The sequence below is a fragment of the Cervus elaphus genome, chromosome 12 (assembly GCF_910594005.1).
Source record: "Cervus elaphus chromosome 12, mCerEla1.1, whole genome shotgun sequence".
Lineage (NCBI taxonomy): Eukaryota > Metazoa > Chordata > Mammalia > Artiodactyla > Cervidae > Cervus > Cervus elaphus.
Window position 1 is genome coordinate 14,391,892 of NC_057826.1, and position 11,074 is coordinate 14,402,965.

Consider the following 11,074-nt stretch of genomic DNA (forward strand, 5'->3'; position numbering starts at 1 on the left):
GGCCCTTGGAGGCGCCCGCTCTTCCCGTCTCAGCCGGAAGACGACGCCGGCACGTTGTACTTAGAGGGGCGGGGGTGGGGGAGGGGCGTCCCTTCAGAGGTCGGCGCTCTCTCCGCGGAAGGCGGGCATCTCTATGGTTAGTAGTTCCTTAGGCCAAGCGGCCATTTTGTACGGGGACCTTGTGGTATAGGAGCTTGTGGTATAGGAGCTGCTGTGGAGCGGGTGGAGGACGCGGTTCTGAGGCGGGGTCTGGAGAAGCCGGGGCCGGTCGGCTTCTAGCAGACGAGGCCGGAAGCGTGATTCTTCTGAGGGCGTGGGTGAAAGTCAGCCCGGGGAGACGGCTCTCTCGGTTTGTACCCCGAGACGCCGTCGGCCTTGGGGACCGGGACGGGCCATTGGCCGACTTGCGCGCGAGCCCGAGCGGAAGCAGCCGGGCAGGTTCGCTGGGTCTTGGCCCGAAGGAGACTTGCCCGGACCGCCCCCCGACCGCCCCCAGCGCTGCTCATCTTGCCGAGCCTGTCGCGGCGGTCGGTTTGCCTTCCTTACCTCCAGACAGTGCTTCACGTGGCAGGGACGGAATCCGTATTTTTTTGATGGGTGATTTCATGTCATTTGATGTATGACTCATTGTGCGACTGACCGAGATGTTGAGTTTAAAATGGATCCTGTTTCTCGGGCCAGTTCTAGAAGTGTCACCACGAACAACGTGTTATCAACTAAACAAAAAAAGGGGGGGAGGGGGTTGCGATCAGTTAAAGTTCCGATGCATTGAATCAGTGGTTACCTCCTAAATTAGAAAAAGTTATTTTACAGTTGGAAAGGGGGACACGGATGAATTTAAAGATTGCCACCGGTAGAGGCAAGTTGTGGAGCTGCTCTGTCCAGTAGGGTAGCCACTAATCACGAGGGGGTACTGAAACTGATTAAATGAAATGAAAAAGGGGGGGGGGTTTCATTCAGGCTGTACACATTTCAAGTCCTCAGTAACCACGTGTAGCTAATGGTTACTTGGTTGGACAGCGCAGATTGTGCAGCATCGAGGAAAGTTAGCGTTGGATCTAGATGATGGGCAGGGTAAATTCGCCCTCTGTTGGTATAATTCAAGCCTTGCAGAGTCATAGGTAATCCCATTAGTCCTCCGGACACAGATAATGCTAATGCATTACCAGCCGTGAATGTATTTATTAGCATAAGCTCTACCAATAAATAATTGAGTGCCTGCAGCCTATATGGCTTTTGTTTAGGGGATGGAAGGACTGTTAACAATTATCAAGTAATGAAGAGCCAGGCAGCTTTGCATGTATTCTCTTAGGTGTGTGTGTATGAGATTTCTGTCACTGAGTTGTGTCTGACTTCTTTGTGACCCCATGGACTGTAGCTGTCAGACTCCTTTGTTCATGGGATTGTCCAGGCAGGAATACTGGAGTGGGTAGCCATTTCCTTCTCCAGGGGATCTTCCCCACCCAGGGATTGAACCTTGGTCTCCTGCATCGCAGGCAGATTCTTTGCCATCTAAGACACCAGGGAAGGCCATTCTCTTACTGATGCCTGTCCAAGTTAATGAGGTCTCTGTTTATTAATGTTTCCATTATTTAGATGGAGGCCCAGAAGTTTATGTCCATGATGACAGAGCTACTAAGCCCTGGATCTAAACAATTAGGCCATACTGCCTCTTTTGGAGGCAGAATAAAACAGTGTCTGCCCTCAGATACCTTAGAATCTGATACGGGACATATAGACATGTTTTAATAAGTTGTATGAGAGAGAATATGATAAATGCCAGTGGATTCTGAACAAAATCTAATAAAGTCAAAAGAAAAATAACCTTCTGCTTGTTTTCTGTTGTTGACAGAAGAGGAGACCAGGAGGTAAAGCTTTAAGAAGGTCAGGAAAAGTAGGATATCCAGTCATGGAAGTGGGTGAGAGCAGAGTGCATACCAGCCAAAAGGAAAAAAGTGAAATAAGCAAAGGCATGAAGATTATTTTAATCTTCCACAAGTGCAAATAAGTCATACTTCCCTGGTTTCACCTATCTAATGACCAGGCCATGCTGTGTCAGTCATTTGAACTTCAAAAACAGATTTGGTAGTGGAACCAAATGAATCAGACTAATTTACTGATAGGCATAATTTTAATTGAGCTACTGTATGGTTCTATTGTGTATAATTAGATACATAGAATAACCAATTCATGAAAATGGATAATGAATCTTTTATACAGCCTAACCAATGTAAATTTTTTTCTTTCTTTGCTGATTCACCAGGGTTTGCAAATCAGCATCCTCTGATGATAGTTTCCTATCAAAGTGCCATGAGTTGTTTTGATCTTTGTCATCACACTTAGGGTTCTGTGACGGAGCATGGTTTTCCAAGAACCATTTCTTCTTGCTGTGGAATCCTTTGCAATTTGAGTCCTCGATACCAGTCGTGGTTTGACTCATTTTGCCACCACCACTGCCAGCAGGGGGAGACCTGCTCCTTTAAATGCTACACTTAGGGGTTTGCAAAAAGGCTTCTTTTCCCTTCTGCCCTCACAGAGTGCCTGCCACACATTGGAGGTCAGAGACTGCACCTCTGCTCAGTCTTCTTCACTAAGTTCCTACCTGCCCTGACCATGTGAGGATTTGAGTTTTCAGTCCTACATAGGATGCCACAAAGAGTTACCTTTGTGCTGAGTTTTACTTGAAGATATTTTCAAGTGTCCAATCTAGTATATAAGTTGCAATATAAGTAATTCTTTAATACTTATTTTAACAAAGTTGAATTTAAAATTAAAGTTATTTTAAAATTAATTAAAATAGTATAATAGCAGTGAAAGTATTCAAAAGATCTAATTTCAAATCCCAGCTGCTATTGATAGCATTTTATAAAGGATGGGGTATTTCAACATCTTCCCTCACGTAAGACACAGGAAAGAAGATAGGCCATAATCTCACAAGTCGAAAACTGAATAACTTCTGCTTTATGAAAACTCATTGCTTTTCTTATTTTTCCAGTTTTGCTGAGGAGCAGTGAAAACATCACCACAAGGACTGGCATTAGTTCTTGAAGCAGCACTCGAGATCCATCTTTTTTTTCCCTTGAACCTCAGTTTGGCCATCTGTAACACGGTTATCCTCTATCCAGTTATCCTGAATCTGGTATTCAGCATTACTGCTGACCACTTCACAGTTTTTTTAAGAGGATTTGATGGAATGGTGGTTATGTGTGTGCCCCCAGAGTCCCAACACCATGGGTCAGTGAGAGGAGAGGAGGGGGATGTTCCGGCCTGTGTGTGGGGATAGGAACCAGCAGGTCCCGGACTAACAGAAGCAGAGATGAGTGATATCAGGATGCATATTCCATTTTTCCTCAGGAATCAAGTGCCTAAGCCCCCACCAGCCAGGTTAGTTCTCAGCTTATATTTTTAGGGCTATCTGGAAGAACAGAGACAATAAAAGGACATTTGGGTTATAGTCAGAGTGTCAATATACGAAGCACGGGTTTGATTTCAGGGACAATGGAAACCGCTCCCACCTAGCTCCCCATCTTGCCCAAACCTGAAATTCCTCAAGTATAAGTGCTCAACCTGCAGCTGCTCTAGAACCCAAGACAAATTCTCTCGTCATAACTGACACAGAGTGCTATTTCCAGACACTGTCCTAAGTGACTTGCCCGGATTTACTCCTTTAATCCTCCAACAGTCCTGTGACATGGTTGTGATATCATTCTTCTCGTTTTACACAGGAGGAGACTAAGGTCAAGAGGCCATGTCACTTGCCAAGGTCACAGGTAGTAAGTGGTGGAGCAGGAATTGAATTCTAGAGTCCTTGCTTCTGGCTGCTCTGCTAGGCTGCGAGTTTGGTGGAAATGGTGCTACCACGCCCTTTCCTGCTGTGCTGAGCAGGAGACCAGTGGGGAGCGGAGCCGAAGGCACTAGGTCCAGGCACTTGTGTGGGAAAGGATGCCAGGAGTGGAGACTGGGCACCATAAAGGCAAAGTCTGCAGAAAACACCTCCAGCTGATCCTCTCTCTCTCTCACTCTGCACATGGCAGAGATATTTCTTGTGCATGACAGGGTATATGCTGATTTCAACCCACACATCTTTCCAAACCACTCAGCAGCTGCCTTTTGCTTGTTTTATCCCCTATCTAGAATCTTTCTGGTGGAAAGGTTTTTAAAGTGTCATCTCCCCCCTCACTGAAGATGAAGCCTGTGATTTAAACTCACAACTTTTTCTCTAGATGACTCCGAAAGCTGTTCAGTTGTCCCTTCGTATAAACTGATTTGATTTAGAAGTTCTCCTTGGCCTTGTAGCTTCCCTTCTGTAAACAGCTTTCCAATCACAACTGAGTTCCCCACCATGGGCTCACCAAAGACAAGAAATACAGGCCAGCACAGCAGAAAGCCAGAGAGAGCTGTGGAACCTGACACTCCAGCAATAGGAAGCTGGCTAGAGAGCACAAGATAAGAGGCAGCCTCCATGTAGACATTAATTACTCTTGAAATTGAACACTTTCTGTGTCTTGTGGCTTGATCTAAACTGGTTTGCCTTGTAATTTCTTGGGTACCCATCTCCCCCGCTGGGTCTAAACTCTTTCAGGGCAGGGATTATACTGAATGTTTTTCTCCTACAAAACAGGTTCTTCATAGTAAGCATTCAACCAACTTGACATCAGGGAGACCCCAGGTTCCTGAAAAGTTGACGATGGGCTTACGTATCACGGACTACTTCAAAGAAGGAAGACACCGCCAACCGGGATGGTGAGGGGTTTCCAGGGCCCCTGGTACAAGGGTTGAATGGACATGCCCTTTTATTTTATTTTGTTGCTCCACTCTCTCCCACCTCCAGGCCTTTTGCACACGACTGTATGTGTCATGTTGAGAAGCTGGAGTGAAGGTAGCCGCCCACAGGTGTTGCTCCACACTTGTGATTCTGGCAAAGAAATTCCTGAACCTCTGTTGCTCGTGCTGCCTCACCTCACCCCATCCCCAGTCTTTGAAGGGTCTGTTGTGCATTTGCTCAAAAATGCCCTAGAATCCTCCTCCCTCACTTTCGATTTGGCTCCATGGCTGACTCTAATTTGGAATCCCATGAAGAACTGTGTAAAGCCTGGTAGTCACGGATTTTACAAATGCCATGGCTTCCCTTTGCAGATGCAGAAATGCCCGAGAACTTCCCCACCAGTACTCCCCTTTCCAGTGCCAGATAGGCAGGGCTGGTGAAGGCCGAGGCCTTCACTCCACATGGGTGGGCCAGCTTGGCATCAGTCAGCATCTCAACAGGCTGGATAAATCAGGATGGCACAAGATGTTGGGTTCAAGCCTTGCCCAGTTGTTCATCAGAGCTACCTGGTTGATTTTATCTCCACCTGATTACCTGATCCCAGAGTTCAAGATCTTAAATCTCAAACAAGAGACTGAAAAGCAAGTAATTTCCTAAAAAGACTTAAACATTAATATCATATTTGTGGGAACAGGGAGTGGACAGATATCCTTTTTTTTTTTTTTAATTTGGGGGAGTGGTCCTTTTGAAATTCACATGAAAAAGATGAGTACTCTTAGACTCCCAAATCTGAAGTGGCATTTAAATTTAAGTCCTTTTCTTAATGTCAGAGACGCTTTCTGACATTCCTTATGCATTCTGCAAAGCTTTATTGGATTTTTCAGTCTATTTTAAAGACTAGGATGTCTGTACCTACAGTGGAGTAAGGCAGCTCATTTGCCTAAAATGTCTGGGAAATCATTCCAAAGAAAAATTACTGAGAACATTCTCTTCTGATATAAAAGAATATGGTTTATTCACCCGGAACTTGGGTTTCTTTGAGATGTTGAGTGTCCTTTTTAAGACTTAAAGGCTTATTTTATCCAGTAAAATTTCATCGCAGCTGGAGTCATGGGACCCGCTGATCTGGAGCCCTTATTGAATTGACAGCCATCCACATGCAGAATTTCAGGGCTTTTGGTCCCCTGCTTTGTGGACAGGGATAACAGGATCACCCACAGGACTTATCCACAGGGTAAATCCAAGAAAATTCACTGGATATCTTGTGCTAATAGTTTAACGAAATTCTCCCTCCAGCACTTTTTGACAGGGCCTGGGGATTTTCTCCAATGTTATCACATTTCAGGAGAGATGGTGTCGTCCAGGTGTAGGTGTTCTTGGCCGTCCTTTACCTATTGTCTCCTCATGTCACATATAGCTGAGAGAGCAGACGACAGGTTCATCTGTATTACATGGGGAATTACCAAGTGGTTGCCTGGCAACTCATGCAGCACAATCAACATGGTCTCTGTGGTAGAATTTAGAGTGGTTGACTTGCCTTTCGAGAATGTCTGTGTTTGCATATTTCTTTTGGGCTTCTGGAAAAAATAGGTCATGTATTCCTGGATTTGAGGCTATTAAAATGGACTTCTGTACTGCTTTACAGTACAGAAATTTAGTATTCATTTTATAGCAGCCCGTTATTGTCAGAAATGACAACGATCTGATTAAATCATTAATGCAGCAATTGCTTCAATTAAATTCAATTCAGTAAGCATCTTCCCTGTGCCAGCTACTATGCTAAATACTGTCAGGAGTTATAAGGATGAACAGGTATGATCCCTGTCTCAGGGAATGTGTGTTTAATCGATATGAATCATTTGTTCATACATGTGAGATAGCTGAGATGGATATGTACAAGGAAGGTATTGTTATTTGGAAGAGTTCCTTAGTGTTTGATCAAAGGATTTTTCCCTTTTATTTAGATTCATTCCTTTATAGCTTACAGCTGCAATCAGTTCAAAAAGCTGCAATCAGTTCGAAATGACTTTTAAGACAGAGCTCTTATTGGAATCTCAGTAATTAGCAGCTTTCAAACAGCTCTTTTGGAGTCTGACCCCACCAGAGTTGGGAGGACGGTGCTGCCCTCTGTCTGCACTGCCGTCTTCCCTCTTCCCATATGATTGCTACTGAGGGGTTCACAGCGCGCCCCCACCCCTAGTTTACGTTTCCGTTATAAGAAGCCCCTTGCTTTTCTTTGTCTACAGTGCCATCAGCCTCCCTCCACTTAAGGAGGGACTTTGGCATGTTCCGGATCTTGCATTAAGAAGTCTTTGAGCTTGACCCCTTGAGCAAGGTCTTTCCCATCGGGTAGACCATGGCTAGACAGCCCCCAGGGTTTGACTAGCCCCTTTCCCTGGAGTTGATTCTCCTGGGGGATTGGTTTGGCATCTCTTCCCAGGAAGCTGCCAGGCGTGGAGTGAAAGATCTGTTGGTTGCAGCACTGGTGCCCAGCCCGGCGCACACTCACTGGCCGCCCCTTCTGAGTGGACTTGTATCCACAGAGGAAGGCTGTAGCTCCCTTGGGTAGCTGTACTCTGGCACCAGAAATGTCCCCCCGCCTCCATGTTTTGTGAACCCACTTGCGTCCCACATCCCAGGCAGGACCTGCAGCTTGCTCATCTCTGCTGCCCAGTTCCCTCAGACACTTTGCCATTCGTGAGAAATCACTCAGACCTAGACCTCCCGTCTTCACATAGAGCGCCTGACCTTTGCTTCCAGACCCAATGTCAGGCAGAAGGGGACATCAGGAAGGGGACAGAGGGGAGAAGGGGACCGAATGTGACCCGGCCCTATAGAGATGTTTTCCTGATGCTTCCTCATCGCGTCCTCATGGCAGCTTCTGTAGCTCTTGACGGCCCATTCCCCAGATGAAGCTCAGACATGTGAATGCCTACTGCTCTAAGGAGTCCTAATGTATCCTCCTGTCTCCAAGCACCTTTTCACTTAGGATCAGACCAACCAACATTCACTGTGCACTGTGTACCTCCTGAGGGTCCAAGGACACATTCAAGACTAGGACACAGTCTCCACCCCTGAGAAGTTCACAGCTCAGTGTTGATAAGTGTGGTAATGAGGATGCCGAACGTAGACAGAAGACCAGTGAACTCAGGAAGAGAGTGGGAGTCAGGAAAAGATACAGAGAGAGTCCAAGATCTGGAAGGTTGGCAGACAAGGGAGGCCTCTCAGTTTACCTTTAAAATGGGCCTGGAGCAGGGTCCCTTTTAACACCCTTTGATGCGGGCAAATCCTTGACTTCTCTGTATCATCCACATTGCAGCTAGCCCACAGATCCTCTCATTCCAACTTCAGTTGAAACAGCAAAAACCTTTGCCTCAGCTCCTGATCACTTAGAAACCTTTAGCAATCATATCTGCTGCTCTGCCCTAACACAGAAAAGAGTTAACTTCTTTTCCTTCCGGCCCTGAACCCTAGGATTCCCCCTTCCTAGGGCCCTCTGGAGAAGGGGGAGGGGAGACAGGGCCATCAGCCAGTGGGAGAATTGCTCTTGGAAGAAGTCTGCTCTGTAAGCACATTTCACGGTGTCTTTACTAAAGATGGGATGTTCGAAGTTGAATGGCACATAGAGGAGAAGAATAAAGTGCAGTGTTTCACAGCAGCGCATCACTAGATTTCACCAGCCTAGGGGTTGCCAGTGAGGTCACACTGACATTCAGACTCAATCTTACCAGCTCTGAGCCCCTCTTGAAGGTCTAGAAGTTCCTACTTTTCTGTCCTGTCAACTCTTCCTGCCATTCTCTTCCTGGAGGCCCCTGAGGTGTCTCCCAGAGGAGACAGGGTTAGATCCACTATGCTGTTCCATTGTGACCTCCTGACGGTCCTACTGATGGTCCCACTCTTCACAGCCCCTTGGAAAGGGTACCTAGGGACTTCCCTAATGGTCCAGGGGTTAAGAATCAGCCTGCCAATGCAAGGGACATGGGTTTAACTCCTGGTCTGGGAGGATTCCCCATGCCGTGGGCAGTTGAGCCTGTTGCAGCCCTACTGAAGCCCGTGCACCCTAGAGCCCGTGCTTTGAAACAGTAGAAGCCACTGCAATAGGAAGCCCAAGCATCACAACTAGAGAGTAGCTTGCCACAACTAGAGCAAGCCTGCATGCAGCAAAAAAGAACCAGCGCAGCCAAAAATAAGATAAATGAATAATTAATTGTTTAAAGAAGTGCACCTCATCAGCGTGTGTATCTTCGGTAAGAACACTGTTCTTAGAGTGGTCACTCCTGTTGCCTGGGGATGCCGTTCTCTCCTGGGGCCACTACACCACCAAGTTGCCAAAGTGGAGGGCGGGATGGATCTGTAGGGAACCAATGAGCTTCTCACTGATCGGTTGCCCTTTATAGCCCGTGTCCCCTAGCAGAAGCGCTGGTATCTTTTAGTTGCTCAAAGTCTCACATGATGACTTGTCTCGCCATCTATCACCCTAACTCTCCTCACTGGGCCTGGAGACGAGTCTCTGAGGCAGGATGCAGGATGACAGCTCCATCAGTTCCTTCCCTTACTCTGACCTTCTTCCCTAAGGAAACAGCCAAACAAAACAATCCCCACAAAGCAAAAGGAGTAAAACTCAAAACCCTTCTACTTCAAGAAAAATAACAAAACTGTGCCAACTGATGCAAACAGATACTAATACTTGGGGTGGAGGTGAGGTGGGGGAGTTGGTGGTGGTCTGTAAACTCCTTCCCAGAGTTAACAAAAGCCAGGTATACTGAGGGTTTCTTGTATAACTTGAAAATGAGGTAAAGACTACCCACCCCGTTCTTAAAGGTCCCTCTTATTTCCATGGGATGTAATGCATGAAAGCGCTATGGGCAATGCTATCTCATGGGCAATCGGTGAGGGTGTCATTTAAGAGAAATTAGCAGGACTTCCCTGGTGTTCCAGTGGCTAAGACTCTGAGCTCCCCTCACAGGGGGCCCAGGCTCAACCCCTGGTTGAGGAATTAGATCCCACATGTTGCAACTAAGAGTTTGAATGCCACAACTAAAGATCCTGCCTGCTGCAATGAAGAGAGAAGATTCCTGCATGCTGCAACTAAGACCCAGTGCAGCCAAATAATTTTTCTAAAGAGAAATTAGCAGTGGTGGCTGTCAAATGGGGTTCTTGCTCTATAAGAATTTTGATTGTAGACTGGAATCATGTATCTCTAAAACAACAAAAACAAAAACCAACCAAGACAGAGCCAAACTATCTAGATCCAGGTAATGCAAAAGACAAAGACAGAAGTGGAATTTCCCTGAAAGTAGACTTCATGGTATGGTAGAAAGCTCAGGGAGTGGCATTAAAGATATCCGTCAAATTCAGGCTTTGTCACAACCCGTGGTCTGCTCCCTGATTAAATCTCTTTACCTCTCTGAGCTGCTATTTTTCAGTTTTGAAAGGAAGCGAAGATAACGTCTGCCCTCCTTTCCAGGGTTGTGAGGAGAGGATAAGACATGTAAGTGAACGTGCTTTACAAGCTGTAAAGCGTTTGTTGTCCTCTAAAGACAAGCTGGAGGAAGGAAATACAGCAGCCCTCACATCCATGTGACTTTCACGAGACTGCTGCGGTCTTTCCCGGGGTAGCTCTGTGTCCACACATCATGTGTCTTCAGCCCAGATGTGAGGTCTGGACCCAACAGAATCCATCTCGACACACTGCCTTGTCCTTGTTTTAAGGCCAAGTGGGAAACAGTCCATGTCTCTTCCACTGCTGAGGCCAGTCCTAGAACCAGAGGCAATGGGACTGACGTAGTGCATGTGTGTGCTCGCTGACATCAAGCATCCGCTCCCCTTCGCCGTCAGGAGCCACTTTCCATCGCGGAATCATTGCTGCACTTTTCCCAGTATCATTCTTCATGTCAAGAGCACTGGTGACTGACACAGCTTATCTGAAAAGAGTATTTCACTAGTATCTTTGGGATTTGTTTTCCAAGGTAGGGACACTCTTCAGGTTTTGATGCTGGTACTTTCTTGATCTTGCCGGAAGGATGCGGCATAAGCAGGAAGTGAGTAACACCAGTACCAGGAAAAGCAGAACCCTGCTCTGCTACTTGCAGAACTGGAATTTTGGGGGCTGGGACCTGCCTGAGGTCTGGAATGCAAGTCAGCAGCTACTTTACACCTTCTTCAAATGGTGAAAGGAACTATAGAAACTGGCTGTTACGGTCTAAGTATATTGTAAGTTCGAAACCCAAGTGTTGGGACTTCCCAGTGGTTAAGATTCTGCCTTCCAATGCAGGGGGTGCGGGTTTGATCCCTGGCCAAGGAGCCAAG

General features: G+C 46.6%; 1 long non-coding RNA gene across 2 annotated transcripts; it reads left to right on the forward strand.

The window, feature by feature from the left end:
* The first annotated feature begins 4 nt into the window (after positions 1–4).
* Positions 5–5,787, forward strand: LOC122704808. 2 transcript variants are annotated; one of them, XR_006343944.1, is made up of 3 exons: positions 5–136; positions 2,996–3,234; positions 4,622–5,787. It is a non-coding gene; the product is annotated as an uncharacterized LOC122704808 (long non-coding RNA). The 2 variants fall into 2 exon arrangements; XR_006343943.1 differs by lacking the exon at positions 5–136 and adding an exon at positions 147–349.
* The last annotated feature ends 5,287 nt before the right edge of the window (positions 5,788–11,074 follow it).